The sequence below is a fragment of the Hipposideros armiger genome, unplaced genomic scaffold (assembly GCF_001890085.2).
Source record: "Hipposideros armiger isolate ML-2016 unplaced genomic scaffold, ASM189008v1 scaffold_893, whole genome shotgun sequence".
NCBI lineage: Eukaryota > Metazoa > Chordata > Mammalia > Chiroptera > Hipposideridae > Hipposideros > Hipposideros armiger.
The window spans coordinates 215,416-232,051 of NW_017732243.1; the positions used below are offsets into that span (position 1 = coordinate 215,416).

The 16,636-nt window shown below is 40.8% G+C and overlaps 1 pseudogene; it reads left to right on the top strand.

Moving 5' to 3' along the window:
• Positions 1-5,003, top strand: part of LOC109375026 (uncharacterized protein C8orf34 pseudogene) — a 23,505-nt pseudogene extending 18,502 nt beyond the window's left edge.
• Positions 5,004-16,636: the final 11,633 nt, after the last annotated feature.

Consider the following 16,636-nt stretch of genomic DNA (forward strand, 5'->3'; position numbering starts at 1 on the left):
ATTTAGTAACATGTTATTCAGCCTCCATGTATTTGTGTGCTTTCCAGGTTTCTTTTTATAATTGATTTCTAGTTTTATAGCATTGTGGTCAGAGAAGATGTTCGATACAATTTCAATCTTCTTAAGTTTATTGAGACTGGTTTTGTGTCCTAACATGTGGTATATCTTGGAAAATGTTCCATGTGCACTTGAGAAGAATGTATATTCTGTTGCTTTGGCATGAAAGACTCTAAAAATATCAATTAAATCCAGCTGGTCTAAAATGTCATTTAAGGCCACTGTTTCCATGTTGATTTTCCAGAGATCAGTCCATTGGTGAAAACAGGGTGTGGAAGTCCCCTACTACGATAATGTTGCTGTTGATCTCTGTCTTTATGTCTGTCAAAATCTGTTTTATATATTTAGGAGCTCCTATGTTGGGTGCATAAATGTTTATTAGGGTTATGTCCTCTTGTTGAATTGTTCCTTTTATTATTATGTAGTGTCCTTCTTTGTCTTTTATTGTAGTCTTCATTTTAAAGTCTACTTTTTCTGAAATAAGTATTGCTACTCCCGCCTTTTTTCTCATTTCCAGTTGTGTGAAATATCTTAGTCCATTCCTTTACTTTCAGTCTGTGTGTGTCTTTTGATCTGAGATGAGTCTCTTGTAAACAACATATGCATGGGTCCTGTTTTCTTATCCACTCAGCCACTTTACGTCTTTTGATTGGAGCATTTAATCTATTCACATTTATAGTGATTATTGATAGGTGCATCTTTATTCCATTTTGTTATTTGTATTTCTGATCTTCCTGGGTTAGCTTGTTTTCCCCTTTCTTCTGTTTAAAAAAGGCCTTTTAACATTTTTTGCAATGTTAGCTTGGTGTTAATGAATTCCTTAAGTTTTTTTCTTTTCTGAGAAGCTCTTTATCTCTCCTTCAATTTTAAATGATAGCCGTGCTGGGTAGAGCAATCCTGGTTGTAGACTTTATTTTGTGTCACTTTGCATATTTCCTGCCACTCCCTTCTGGCCTGCAGAGTGTGTGTAGAAAAGTCAGCTGTTAGTCTAATAGGAGTTCCTTTGTATGTAACCTGCTGTCTTTCTCTTGGTGCTTTTAGGATTCTGTCTTTGTCTTTAACCTTTGCCATTTTTACTATGATGTTTCTTGGTGTGGACCTGTTTGGGTTCAGCTTGTTTGGAACTCTCTGTACTTCCTGGGCTTGTATGTCAATTTCGTTCACCAGGGTACAGAAGTTCTCAGTCATTGTTTCTTCAAATACATTCTCAATCCCTTGCTTCTTCTCTTCTCCTTCTGATATTCTTATGATGCGAATGTTGTTGCGCTTGATGTTGTCCCACAGGTCTTTTAAACTATTTTCATTGTTTTTTATTCTTTTTTCTTTTTGTTGTTCCAAGTGGGTGATTTCTGCTACTTTGTCTTCTAAATCACTGATCCGATCCTCTGCTTCATCTAATCTACTGGTGATTCCTTCTAGTGTGTTCTTCATTTGAGTTATTGTATTCTTTAGTTCTACCTGGTTGTTTTTATGATTTCTGTATCCTTCTTTATATTCTCCTTAAGTTCCTGAAACATTCTTATCATCAGTCTTCTAAACTCTGTCTCTGAAAGATTGGATACCTCTGTTTCATTTAATTGAATTTCTTGAGGTTTCTTCTGATCTTTTACGTGGGACGTGTTTCTTTGTTTCTTCATTGTGGCTGTCGCTCTGATTGCTTCAATGTATTAGATCACCTAGAAAGATAAAAGAAAAAAGGAAAAAAAAGAAAAGAAAAGAAAAAAGAGGAAAGGGAAAAAGGGAAAAAAAGGAAAAAGAGGGGAAAAAAAAGGAGGGGCTTTCTGCCCGCTGTAATCTGCACTGCAGTCCACTTGCTCAGCAATAGAGAAATTCTGTGACTCAGCACCAGCTGCTGGGGGAAAGAGCTCAGTGCGTCATGCACCTACCTCCCTCTAGACTTGAAGAAATATTCCTACAATTAGTTGCTGTGTGCTTTGGAACTGTGCTCACCACCAAAAATCCTCACAGGTTGTTTTGGGATGTCTGCTGCTGCAAAAAACCCTCTGTGACCTGCAGAGGTAGGAGCTAGGGACCAGGGGCTCAGGGTGCTCCTGGCAACACAGCTCTAAGTGGGCAGGGCAGGCCCCCAAGGTACCACAGGGTGTGGTCAGTGGCCCCCGCCAAGTCAGAGCAGCATGCCCTCCTGCATCAGCAGCCAACTCACACAAACTCGCCTGGAAAGCCCCGGCTGAATCATGCAGGCACACAGCTCATGGCCGTACACTCCCAGGAAAACTCCCTGTCTCAGCCTGTCCCAATCAGCCGCTCAAAGATCAGGCTGAGCAGCCCGACAGCCAATTGCCACCAAGACAACTCTGCATGCGCAGTGCGGAAATCAGGGACATAAGGCGAGTCGCGCACTTCTTGGTCTCAATAAGCAGTCTGTTGTAGTCGGATCATGCTAGTCCGGTGTTTCCCTGGCTATGCAGCAAAAACAGCATGGAGGATGGGAATCCAAGGCCGCATGCGCATGCATGCATGCACGCACTCCTGCGCCAATTCCAGCAGCCCAATGCAGTCCCAGACCTGAGCCTCTGTGGGAGGGCCCAGCCCTGAAAAATGGCACCCTCCTGTACACTACTCGTGTGCAAGCTCCACACCAGGGGAACAATGGTTCCAAAAACCTCCAGCTCCCACGCCAAAGCCACTCAGTTCAGTCCTTCCCGGAGGCTCCTGGGCCCCGCTCACAAAGCTACTCCCTCCATCAGGAACCGGGTGAGTGCTCACCAGCAAGCGAGTCGGTTTTCTGGCTCCCCTGTTTCTCTAGCCACCCCCAGCCTCACCGCACCGAGAAAAGAGATTCCTCACTATTTTCTCCTTCCAGCTATCATAGAATTCCTCTTCCCAGCAATGTAACTCTGCAGTGGTGAGCACGGTGTGGGGCCGGAGGGTCTCGCCCCCAACCGGAGAAACCTCCCCACCGCTGAGGTGACCCTCATGAGGTTCGCCATCTCTCGTCTCCGCCCCTCCTATTGGACTTGACGTGGCCTCCTCTTTAAGTCCTTCGTTTAGAGGTTCTTCTCATCTAGGGTCCAGGGAACTTCCAAGGTTGAATATCTTATAAATTAGTTGTAATTTTGTTGTGATCCTGGGAGGTAGTCAGCACAGCGTCTGTCTATTCCGCCATCTTACCGGAAGTCTGAGCCATCATTTTTTAAATATCAAAAATAATTCTAAGTTTTCCAAGGATTTGTTTCTTCTCTCTTTATTGATTGGATAAAGACTGTTTGAATTGTGTAGAAAATAATCTGATCAATAGTAACATCTAACCTACACTTTCTACTCTAGCAACTGAAGAAAGGTTATAGAACTAAGTTTTTGTGTTTAGTCAAGAAAGATCGAGGTTGGGGTAGCCAAGTGGCACGTTGGTTAAAAGTTGGTTTGGGATGCCAGCTCTGAGCAGCAGGGCCCTGGTTTGGATTCCACATTAGGACCAGTGATGTTGTGCCCTCTACAGCTAAGATGGTGAACAACAGCTCGACCCGGAGCTAGGCTGCTGTGAGTTGCCGCTGGTGACAGTGTAGGCTGCAGTGGGGCTGGCCGACAGCTGACATGCACTTTTGTTAGCTGCCATGAGCTACCATGAGTGGCTGTCCAATGGCCTGCAAACAACTGCCTCACCTCGGAAGAGCATAATGATAATACCAACATGCGCCAGTGAAGCAACGTCCTCCACAACCATACTGAAAAACAAAAGGACAGAAACTTCTCTGTTCCCCTCCCCCAATTCCCCAAAAAAATCTTTAAAAAAAATCGGGATTAAATCCTGGGTTCTTCCTAGGCATCATGAATCTCTTTTCTCAACATGGAAGAGATTGTTTCTTTGATCTTTGAAAGAGTTCATTCAGGAAAATTCAATTAAATATTTGCATATGTAAATGCTATTAATAGTAGTGTTCTGTTTAAAATATTTAACAAGTTAATACTGCAGATGCCATTCTTCTGCCCCACTATAATTATATAACTAAATATAACTAAATAAAAAATAGACCTTTACCTTCACTTACTCTCTCACTAATTCACTTACTAATTCACTCACTCACTCAGAGGAAACTGCAGTCCTGCAAACTCCATTCATGCAAATGTACCAATAATTGATCTTTGACCTTGGCTAACAAAGGTGTCTAAGACATGTTTCTTGGCCTCAAGAACTCTGCAGAGAGCCACACTGGAATTAAGGACCAAATTAGTAACTGAAACACCTGAACAGCCAATCCCATTTCTCATTGATCATCTTTAGTCTCAACAAGGAAAATGTAGAAAATGTCAAAGAACTGTATCTGGTATCTGCAGCACTCTGGGCAGAAAGTGAAACATCAGAACATGAAGGAACAGGAAGGGATTTCAGAAGCTATGATAAGCCTTGGCAATAAAATTTAAAAAACTAAAATGTCAAAAAGTGACCTGGCTGTGTCTAATATTTCTCCACTATTACCAGAATCCAAATCATTGCCAAGGTCAATAGGCCATCCTATTTGGAACTGGAAGACTAAACCAGAAAGCCATGATTGTGATGAATTGAAGCACATGGTTCAAGACAGCAAGAAGCTGGAAACCCCCTTAAAAGTCTCTCTTGAAGTCTTGCAATTTCAGATGAACTTGATAATGAAAGCGTGGCATTTAATTATTCTCTTCTGAGACCCCGTGTGAGTGGAGAATGGATTGGTCAAGGAGAGAATAATGCTGATCCACTAGCTGCTGAAATGCTACTGCCCCCAATTTCAAGAAGTAAAACTGAACAATGGGAAAGTGAAGACAGCAGCTCTAGGCCTGCAGGAAGCTTAAAGGTGGAACTCAAGACTACAGGATTAAAACAATAGCAACAGCAGCATAGAAAACTGTTGGCAGCAACACTCTCTCAAGTTTCTTTTGCTCCATCTGTAAGAGAAGAAGATATTGAAAATGAAGATGATGCAATGGGATTGCTGGGTAATTTGAAAAATTAATAATTTCTCCTCTTTTTCTCTGGCATTACAAAAATTGTAGTGATTAAGAGGTTTTAAGTTTTGAATAGTTTTGTCCTAGGAGGAAGAAATTATTTAACACATACTTTATTTACATTAGACTTTTATAAAATTGCATGTGAGAACTGAGTTGAAATCATCTAAGTATGAAAAGAATTAAATTGTATTTTGTGCTTTGTATATGCAGCTCTTTACCTTTTGGACAATTTATTCAAGCTTTATTCTGTGTGCAGTTGTGATAAAGATTCAAGTCTGTTTGCTTAAAAAAATGACTACTATTATTTAAGAAAAAAATGACAAATAAATCAATATCAAAGCTATTCATTTAGGACAGCTTCCCTGGCTCTAGGCTCTTAACTGTAGAAGACAGAAATGATAGAACCTTGGTGCTGGAACAAGCTCTGGGTGTCCTCTGAGAGCAGAATGATAAGGACCACATCTTGATGAAGATGAGCATGAGTGTGATCCCAGGGGCTTGAACTGTGGACTGGATGGTGTAGAAGGCCCTGCTAAATCAGATCTCGAAGCTACCCAGAAACAAGAGACACATAATGACAAGTGAAAGCTGCCCATAGATCTTCTAAAGCTACATGCTGCTAAAAATCAGTGAATCTAGGAAATATTTTCCTTGTCTTCCAGATTTTAAAGACAGTAGTAAAGGCAATTGTTAGTTGAAACTTGGTTATCAGAGTGCAGAGGGTTAATGAAGAGAAATTGATGGGAACTTGGGAACCATGCCATTTTACAATTTGTAATAGCTGAGGGTGTATATGCTGGGCATGGGCAATAAGGTCAGCAGTCTTTGGGAAAGCAAAGAGCCCTACTACACATCCACTAGAATGGCCAAAATCCGGAACACTGACAACACCAAATGCTGGCGAGAATGTGAAACAACAGGAATTTTCATTCATTGCTGGTGGGAATGCAAAATGGTGCAGCCACTTAGAAATGCAGTCTGGTGTTGTCTTATAAAACTAAGCATATTCTTTCCATACAATGCTGAAATCATCAAATACAAAAATCCTCGGTATTTACCAAAATGAATTAAAAACTTATGTCCACACAAAAACATACCCACGACGTTTATAGTAGCCTTATTCATAATTGTTAAAAGTTGGAAGCAGTCAAATGCCCTTCAGTAGATGAATGGATAAATAAAGTAAATGAGAATTAATATTCATCCAGATAATGAATATTAATCAGCACAAAAAAAGAAATGAGTTATCAAGCCAAAAAGACATGGAGGAAGTTTAAATGCATATTATTAAGTGAAAGAAGCCAATTTGAAAAAGCTACATACTGTATGATTCCAACTATATGACATCCTGGAAAAGGCACAACTATGGAGATAATGAAAAAATCAGTGGTGGCCAGGGGGGGGGGGGGGGAAGGAGGGGAGAGGCAGGGATGAATAGGCGGGACACTGAAGATTTTTAGGACAATGAAAACACTATATATTTTACCACAGTGATGGACACATATCATTATACATTTGTCCAAACCCATACAATGTACCACACCAAGACTGAACCGTATTATAATCAGTGGGCTTTGGATGACGATGACATGACGATGTAGGTTCATCAGTTGTAACAAATGTACCCTCTGGTGGTGGTGTTGATAATGAGGGAAACTATGCATTTGTGGGGTCAGGGGGTATATGGGAAATCTCTGTATCTCCTGCTCAATTTGGCTATGAATGTAAAACTTCTCTAAAAAAAAGTCTTTTAAAAAAGTAAATAGTCAAAAACTTTAAAGAAATGAGACTGACCCCACTGTCATTCATATAGATGATGGAGAGTAGGAAGCAGTAGGAATGAAATTACAAAAGAATCTCCTGAGAGAGAAAGGAGAGAAAGGTAGCTGAAGTGTTCAGTGCGTTTACACAGAGTTCTGTGTGAATCTATCCTTTTTGCTTTTCATATTAAAGGTCAAGGAGGCTCAGATATACAAATATAGTGTGCACAAACCTTCCAGAATGAGTTGAGAATTGGAGAAACACTGGGAAATTCAAGAGAGCTTTCCAGGTATACTCAGCTACAAGAAGGTGAAGAAAAACCAACACAGGTTCTATGGTCAGAAGATCAGACTAAGAATTCTGACTTTGCTCCTCATTAGCTTGTTCCCTAACCAATTTGACCTTCATTTTCTCATCTATGAAATGATTGCCTCATTTAAAAATTTTGGTGAAGATTAAATAAAGTTGGAAAAATATTTAGCACAATGGCTGATACATAATCAATTCTCTTTTGGAAGCATTAGCTGCAATCAATATTGTTATCAATAATGTAGATGCCATTCTTGTAGCTTATGACATGATAACGAGAGTAGAATTCAATTCTAGTTTTTATCATCTCTGATATTACTTATCACCTACAATTTTGTTTCATCTGCACATCTGCACATTTGATGAGAAAAACATTACTTCTTTCAACATTTAAGACTGATGAACATATTGACTAGGATTGGACCCCAAAATAGAAACTTTAGGTTGATAACAAATCAGTAATCCACAAACTTTTGGTGTAATTTAACAAACTGGAAATTATCTGGTCAGGCTCTCATTAAGGTCATAATTTACTATCTTATCAATGTGGATATCAGGAAAGTAAAACAACTATTAAAATTCAAATATTCTATATCAAATATAGAGAAGGTGTTCACCAATTGTTTGGTGACTAAATGAATAAATGAGAGAAAAAAAGAACTAGGGAATTGAGAAAAAAAGGGAAAAAAGAAGTTATTGTTAGATGGTAATATTTGTTTCTCTTTTATTTTTATATTGATGTTATAATATTATTTCTATAGTTCATAAAGAACACTTTTAAATAACTAAGAAAATAAACCAATGGGCCAGCCGAGTGGCTCGTTGTTTAAGAGTTGGCTTGGGAGTGCGAGCGCTGAGTAGCAGGGCTGCTGGTTCGGTTCCCACATGGGCCAGTGACGCTGCACCCTCTACAGCTAAGATGGTGAACAACAGCTTGACCTGGAGCTGGGCTGCTGTGAGTTTCCAGCGATGGCATAGGCTGCAGTGGGGCTGCAGTAAGCTACCGTGAGAGGCTGGCAGCCAGCGTGAGCGGCCGGCAGCTGGCAAGAGCTGCCATGAGCCGCTATGAGCAGCTGTCCAAGGGCGGGCGACCAACCTGACAGGGGGAGAGGAAACATGTTGATGTAAGTTTCAGGTCAATTACTTGTTGATGTAAGTTTCTTTCCTGCACATGTGTGCTGGAATCATGTAGCTGTTGTTTGTATGAGGGTATAAAACCCCACTTCCATTTTGGGGCTCGACCCCTGTCACCTCCTGAGTGGCAAGGTTAGTGTGAAAATTAGATGGGTGGTGTAAGGTTAAATAGCACAAGAGAAAAAGGCTAAAGCGGGGCCAGGGGGCATCAGCCTCTAAGGACTGAGCCCCTAATTGGGCCGACACATGGCTTTTATTGAGGAAATTTCAAGGAAGTGAAACTGGATTACTCAAAGATCCATGTGTCACGTGCCTTAAGGCTGTTTTCCATTAACCAGCCCCCATTGTATTCCAACATGTACTATGCCTTCATACATTCTCGCACAACCCCCTGGACAGCATTGCTGTACCACGTCCATCCAAATAAGGGAGATGACCGATATCATTCCATCATGTTTCAGCATTCCAAGACACTCCCTAGAGGAAGCTTTACCAATATCATTCTATTGGATCTCAGCATTCCGAGACACTTCCTCAGGACCTCATTAGGTCAGGGGTTACTGCTGGGGGGGGACATTTGTGGAGGTAGCTGTAAGGCAACATCTCCCCCTTTCTGTTTTTGTAGAAGGAGAAACACGGACTTTGCAGTTTCTTCATCTATGGCCCGCCAGAGGGCTTATTGTCCACACCAGAGGACTAGACAAAACAGAAATATAATAATTAATAGGAGTGCAAAAGCACCAGCAAAACCTCCACTGAGGTTTTTCACCCATGTGAGTGGGTTTAAAGTAGAAAATCCTTCTGCAGCCGCGGAAAGTGTGTCCTCTCCCAGGAGGAGCTGGAGATGAGCAGATGACATCTGATCCACTTCTTGTTGTAACTGCAAAATATCTACAGTCATATTGGGCACATGTCCCAAGAGATGAGCTCGTACCTCAGACCACGGGGTACGTGTCTGGTTGTAAGAAAAAGGAGTTACACAATAAGTGGAAATATTCCAATCACACTTTAAAGTAATCATAGTCCGGAGACTTTCCAATTGATCTCCAAAAGAAACAACAGTTGTTTCTAAATCAGCCAGCCATATGCTGATTTCCTGATCAATTCTCAATTGCTGATTCCAAGTTTTACTCGCATTTTCATTCCATTATTGTACAAATTGTGTAGTCTGCAACATCTGGTGAAGAGGCACTCCAGAGACAGCAGCAACTGTGGTTATAGCTATTATTCCCATTATGGCTGCTATTAAAAGGTCAATAAACCTTTTAGTTCTATGTAAAATCCTATTAAGAATTTGTAGAATAATATGAACAGTTGGGGAACCTTCCCATATCCTAGAGACTTGAACGGGAAGCCATAGTCTGTGTCTTCGCCTAAGTATCATAATCTGGTCATGGGAAGTCCCAAAAATAGAGGAATTAAGACAGGTATATAAACAGCATGAGGGCATTCAACCAACTTTGTAGTCTGATTAATAGTAAATTTTCCTGTCAAGAAAACAAAAGGAGTTTTAAGGCAAACTTGTAAATAAAACATTTTGGTTTCTTCAAATCAGAAAGTGAAATTCTTATTGGTATTTTTATTAAGATTTCCTTTCCATATCTTATTAGGTCCAATGCTTAAAGCTACTTCCTATAAGGTCCTTTGAAATGGACCCAGGATAGGTCTAATCATCCTTACTTGAGGTGGGGCCAGAGCCCTATCCTTCCAAAAAATAGAAATGTTAAATGGAGACTCAGTGTTTCTAGGAAAACCATATTCAGCTAACTGTTCCTTTAATTGCTGGGGTTCTGAACATTTTATACAGGAACAGCATGAATGGCAGTCCCAAAGGGGCCCCAATCAACTATAGTTTCCTAGGAATTATTAACTACTACTTTTTCCATACTTTCACGACATTCTTCCCAATGAATTGGAGATTGATTCTTGTTCCAGTGATTTTTTAAGGGACAAGTAGGGATTGGAGGAGGGAAGTTATGGGTGCTGACTTGCTGGGTAACAAATCGTTTTCCTGTTATTGTAAACAAATCCTTAAAGGTGTCATTCTTTTCACTGGGCATAGCCCAGGCTTGATCAGAAAGAAAGAGACACGGAGGAACAGAGCCAATACAGATAAGGGTATGTGAATAACATAGTGAGGAATGGCCAGATAAGGTAAAATTTTGTCTTTCTTCCTCAGGAAACTCCAGCACTCTAAGATCTTCAGGTCCAGGGAACCAGGAGCTATCATTAAGATAAATCAGAGAGAGATCATCATTCCAAGTTACAGGAGTTAACAAGGGGGATTTGGTATGTAAGCCCAATAAGTGAAATTATCGGCAGCAACATCATTTGGAAAATAATTTACGACAGCAAGGACTGCCATCATAGATACTACCATGTTGGCCTCTGTTTTTTGAATATTTTCTTCTGACAGCCGATGTTCAGCTACTTGAGCCAGCCTTTTCAAATGGCCCCAAGTAGGTAGAGAAGCACTCCTTGTTCGCGGAGTAATTACGCAAAAAGCCGAAGGAGCGGTTGGCTTCGGGCAGGCTGGTTAAAATGAGAGATTAGACATCTCAATCATTGGAGGTGTTAGGGATCGAGTATCCTCCACTAAGGGTCAATTAGGAGGCCAATCATATCTTGCAATCTTTAGCCATATCGGCTTTCTTTTCTTGGGTGTGTCGCTCATGGTAAGGTTTGACACACCAGCCTGGTACCCACAAAGGACATTCTTCAGAACCTGGAGAAATACAAGCAAAGCCTCATCCCCATGTCAATAAGGTCTCTAAATGACATTGATTGGTTTGAATATCTTTCCACCATATGGGAACATTTTCTAATTTTCTTGGGCTGTTATTAAAATGTCTTTAAGCTGCAGTTTGCCCAAGATGTGATTTCATGCTTGAACCAGATGAATTTAAAAAATTTAAAGTGAACATGGCTTTTGCTAATTGTACCTGGGGGGTTTCTTTCATGTCTCCCCCTTTCTGTTTTTGTAATTGTTTCTTTAAGGTTGAATTAGCATGTTCAACAATGGTTTGACCCTGTGGGTTGTAAGGGATTCCTGTAGTATGGGTAAGTTGCCAAGTGGTGCAGAAACTTGCAAACTTAGAACTAATGTAAGCAGATCTATTGTCTGTTTTAATAGTTTTTGGGAGGCCCATAATAGAAAAGCAAGTTAACAAATGACGGCAAGAATGAGCTATGATCTTACTGGTCTGAGTGGTTGCCACAAGAAAGCCAGAGGCAGTATCAATTGTAACACGTACAAACGATAATTTTCCAAATGAAGGGACATGAGTCACATCCATTTGCCAAACATCATTTAGGGACAAGACCCCGAGGATTTACTCCTTCAGGACATTCCTGTGGAGCATTAAGAATTTGACAGGTTGAACAGGTTTGAACGATGTATCTAGCCTGTTTGTTAGTAACTGGAAATCGAGAGTGAAGACTGCCAACATTGGTATGGGTTAAGGAGTGAAAGTGCGTTGCCTCAGCAACCTGAGCACTCCCTACTAGGGAATCTGCAATAGCATTATCATGAGTCATTGGACCCGGGAGGGCGGTGTGAGTGGATGTGAGTAATAAAAAATGGGTGTTTACAGTTTCTTACAACCTGCTGGAGTTGGTTAAATAAAATTTGGAGAGACAGATTTGAATTATATGATAGAGACGCCATCTCAATGTTCTGTACTGTGTGAACAATGTAAGCTGAATCACAAACAATATATAGAGGGTCAGAAAAATTTTGTAAGGCAGTTAGGACAGCTACAAGTTCAGCTCTTTGGGCAGATATGCAGTTAGTTTGTACAAGCTGACGTCTTTTTTCACTAACAATTGCTGCCTTGCCATTGTTAGATCCATCAGTAAAAACTGTAATTCCCTGGGGGATGAGCTCCTGCTGGAGCTTTTGGGGCAAAATCCAATTCGTTTTTTGTAAAAACTGAAACAATTTATTTTTAGGATAATGGTTATCAATAATTCCACAGAAATCACCAATGGCAACCTGCCAAGATTCAGTATGAATATTTAGATGAGAAATTTGTTGTTTTTTAAAGGGAACTATTATTTGATTAGGCTCCTGTCCACTGAGATGTAGAACTTGGGTACGAGCCTTTGATATTAATTCAGAGACTAGTTCCACATATGTTGGAAGAGATTTGACAAAATTATTAGGCAGAAAAAGCAACTCAACCAAATCATTTTGTTGTACAATAACTGCTGTAGGTGAGTGTGGCGTAGAAAAATTAAAACCTGCAAAGGTTGAGAGGGATCCACACATTGTATTTGAGCTTCCTGTATTTTTTGTTCAACTAGCTCTAGTTCCTCATTTGCCTGGGAAGTCAGTTTATGAGGGCTATCAAGTTGTGATGGTCCTTGAAAAAGACCAAACAAATTATTAAGAGCATAGGTAGAAATGCTCAAAGTGAGTCATAGCCAACTAATGATTCCCAGTAATTTTTGTGTCATTTAAGGTAGAAATCTGATCTCTCCTAATTTGAACAATTTGCGGTCTAATAGTCTATCAACCACCGCCCCTAGATAATCTACTGGTGTTGTTTGGATTTTGTCTGGAGCAATGCAAAGTCTGACTGAGACAAGCTGACTTTTAAGCAATTTAAAGCAGGCAACTAACTTTTCCATTGAGGATGTAGCACAGAGGATATCATCCATATAATGAATGATATAACTGTTAGAAAACTTAGCTCTTACTGGAGTAAGAGCTCAAGTTACATAAAGCTGGCAGATGGTCGGGCTGTTAAGCATTCCCTTTGGAAGTACCTTCCATTAATATCTCCAAATTGTTTCTTTATTGTTAATTGAGGGAATAGAAAATGAAAATCGTGGACAGTCTTGAGGGTGTAAAGGGATTGTATAAAAACAATCCTGTAAATCAACAACTATAAGAGGCCAATCTTTTGGAATTATAGCGGGTTGGGGAAGCTCAGGCTGCAGAGCACTCATGGGTTCAATGACTGCATTAACAGCTCAGAGATCAGTTAGCATTCATCATTTTCCTGATTTCTTTTTAATGACAAATACTGGAGCATTCCAGGGACTAGTAGAATGTTCTATATGATCTTGTTCTAACTGAATCTGTACTAATTTTGTCCAATTTTTCTTGAGAGAGGGGCCACTGTTTGATCCATAGAGGCTTGTTGTCTTGCCATTTGAGAGGTATAGGAGCTCATAGCTCTTCAACAGTGGCCCCTATAAAAAAGGGTTTTGATGATTGGTTTGATATCTGAGCCCTTCTCTCCCCTGCTGATGTGAGGGTTGGATAGGCTGAGTAATTCCCTGACTGAATTTTCCTAACCTTTTTCCAGGCTAAAATCCCATTTGACTCATCATTTTTTACTTTGAGGACTATATTGTCCAGGCAGGATCCAAATTTCTGTCTCCCATTGTGTTAGTAAATCTCTACCCCATAAACTGATGGGAATGTCAGCAACGTAGGGTTGTAAAAACCCTTGTTGACCCTCCGGTCCTGTGCAAGGACGAATGCAAACACTCTGTCACAAGCCTGAGGCTCTGCTTACTCCAACAATATTAATATTGGGCTCCTGTACTTTCCAATTTTTTGGCAATTCCTGAAAACTGATAATAGAAACATCAGCTCCAATGTCTAAGAGGCCTTTAAATTTCTTTCCTTGAATTTTAATTTGACACACGGGATGAATTTTTCAGATTTTTTTCTGCCAGAAAAATACCGGACTGTCCTGTACTTCCAAAACTTCCAGTTCCCCTTTTTTGCATCCCCCTTTTTACTGAGAGGGTATATGGGAGCAGAAGTAACAGTGCAACCTACTCTCCTTATTTAGCAGATCAAGGAGCTGGTGAGGACATTATAATTTGAATTTCTCCTTCATCATCTGAATCAATAATACCCGTATGGACTGTTACTCCTTTGGAGGATAAACTAGAGCGACCAGGGAGAAGTCCAAGGGTATCGGGTGGGATTGGCCCAAAAATCCCATGGATACATGGAGAGGTGATTTTCCTGGAAGCAGTAAAATGTCTTGAGCCAAGCAGACATCTACCACGGCACTCCCTTCTATGGCTGGACTTAATTGTTGTACTGAAAGTCTGGGGGAGGCACTGCCTCATAATTTTGTGGATAACCTGGGTCATGTATGCCCTGGTTGTTGTCGGGGCCTGGGGCCGGCCCCGCTTCTCATTTCCCTGAAGTGGAGTACCATCCTTTTGAAAAACAGATCGGCATTCAGATGCCCAATGATTTCCCCTCCGGCATCTAGGACAAAGCCCAGGTTGTTTAGACCCCGTAGGAGCAGAATTATTAGGTGGATGGGAGGCATTTTTATTTTTCTTTCAACACTGTTGTTTGGTGTGACATGTTTTTCCACAATTATAGCAAGTGCCAGGAAATTTATTTTTTTCCTATAATTTTAGTCCTGTAATAGCTTGTGCTAGCATGGAGGCTTTGAACTGTTCAGTTCAAAGGTAGGGACCCCTTGACATAAATGAAGGTAGCCCATGGCTTCTGTTTTTCCTTTTTGCACTCTTATTGCCTCTTTCTAGTCTTCATTAGGTTTATCATAAGCCATAATTTGTAAAATTATATCAGCTGCTTGAGAGTTGGTGACCTGTTTATTTATTGCATCCTGAAAACAGGCAATACATTCTGAATAAGATTCCTAAGGTCCTTGCAATATTTTTTTGAAAAGAAGATGGAGCTTTACCTTCCATCTCTATTTTATTCCAAGCCATCAAGAAAATTCTTTTAAGTTGATCCAGAGCCTGATTGTCCATGCCTAACTGATCTTGAGTATCTGTCCAGTCACCATCACCTAACAACTGATCCTTAGTTATGTTAGTATTGTGAGCTTGATTATGTCTGTCCTGAATCTCTGCACTATCAATCCACCAAGTTTTAAATTGCAGGAATTGAGATGGTGAAAAGCACGTTTTAGCCAGAGCATTCCAATCTACCAGTATTAACCTATTTCTATCAGCAATACCCCTAATGAGGCCAATAGTGTAAGGTGATGTCGGAAAAAATTGAATTACTGCTTGTTTTAGCTTCTTAAGCAATTTAACGGAAAATGTCTCATCTATGGCTTCATGAACTCCATCCGGATTTTCATCATTGGGTGCAACACGCTCCTGAATTATTACTGGGAAAGTTAATGCGTTCAAATCTCCCCCTAACCTAGCCTGACGTATACCTCATTCCACTGCTGACAATGATATACGAGGGTCTCTGGCAGGCAGGGGAGGTGCTCGAGCAATGGAGAGGAACGAGTTGTTAACCTTGAGCAGTTTTTTAAGTGGCTCCCATTCTTTTGCCAGAATTGATTGTGGCAGAGGAGGTGGAAACAGAGAAGGAGAAGTAAGAGGTAAACTATAACTTTTTAAACCATTCCCCAAAGATGGATATAATGGTTTCTGGACAATTGTGGGTGCTTTTAAAGAGTCTTCCTCTCTGTCCTCTAGAGGTTCCTCTCTATCCTCATTTTCTTCAGACATTTATTTTTGATTTTTACAGTCCTGATCATTATCTTCCCTTCATCTTCCATGTAAGTTTGTAAAGGTTCTAAAACTGACCGAACCAGCGGCCAAATTTCCCAAGTTGTAGCTGGCAGCATGACTCCCTGACACTGTACTTCACTAAGATCATTGCCTACAGCGTCCCATGGTTCCAAATCTACTGTTCCTAAATCTGGAAACCAAGCACAGTGAGTTTCAATGATATTTAAAAGCTCCTCCAATTTTTTTTCTGATATTTTTATCCCTCCTTTCTTAAAGAGTTGCTTAAGGAGTTGCTTGAGGAGACAAATATAAGGTCTATAATGACTCTCAGCATTTCTCATGTTAGTAGAGAGAAGGAAAGAAAAAGTTTCACTCAAGATTTACTCAGATGCTCGTCTGGTCGCATCCCTCACGGGACTTTAAGGTTCGTCTTAGCTAAGGTGCACCCGTCAAAACCCCAGGTCTAGTTGATGCCACAGAGCACCAAGTCACTGTTTTGCTTTATGACATCACCACAGAATCGCAGATTCTCTAATCGAGTTCCGTAGCCAAGGCCGTGGAACTGTAATCAGTCACTCACTCACACCCTTTCACACAAAAGTTAGGTAATTACCCTTTTACCCTAGTTAAATCCACCAGGACTTTGCCTACCTCATAGTTGTCCAGACACCTTCTTGGGCCTTGTGCTGTAATGCCTTCTGATGCAGACTCGGAGTCTCACTTCCCTCGTCAAGCCCCACGTTGGGCGCCAGATGTCACATCCTGCGTGGCAAGGGCAGGGTGAAAACGAGAGGGGTGGTGCAAGGTTAAAGAGCACAAGAGACAAAAAGAAGGCTAAAGCGGGGCCAGGGGGCATCAGTCTCTAAGGACTGAGCCCCTAATTGGGCCGACACATGGCTTTTATTGAGGAAATTTCAAGGAAGTGAAACTGGATTACTCAAAGATCCATGTGTCA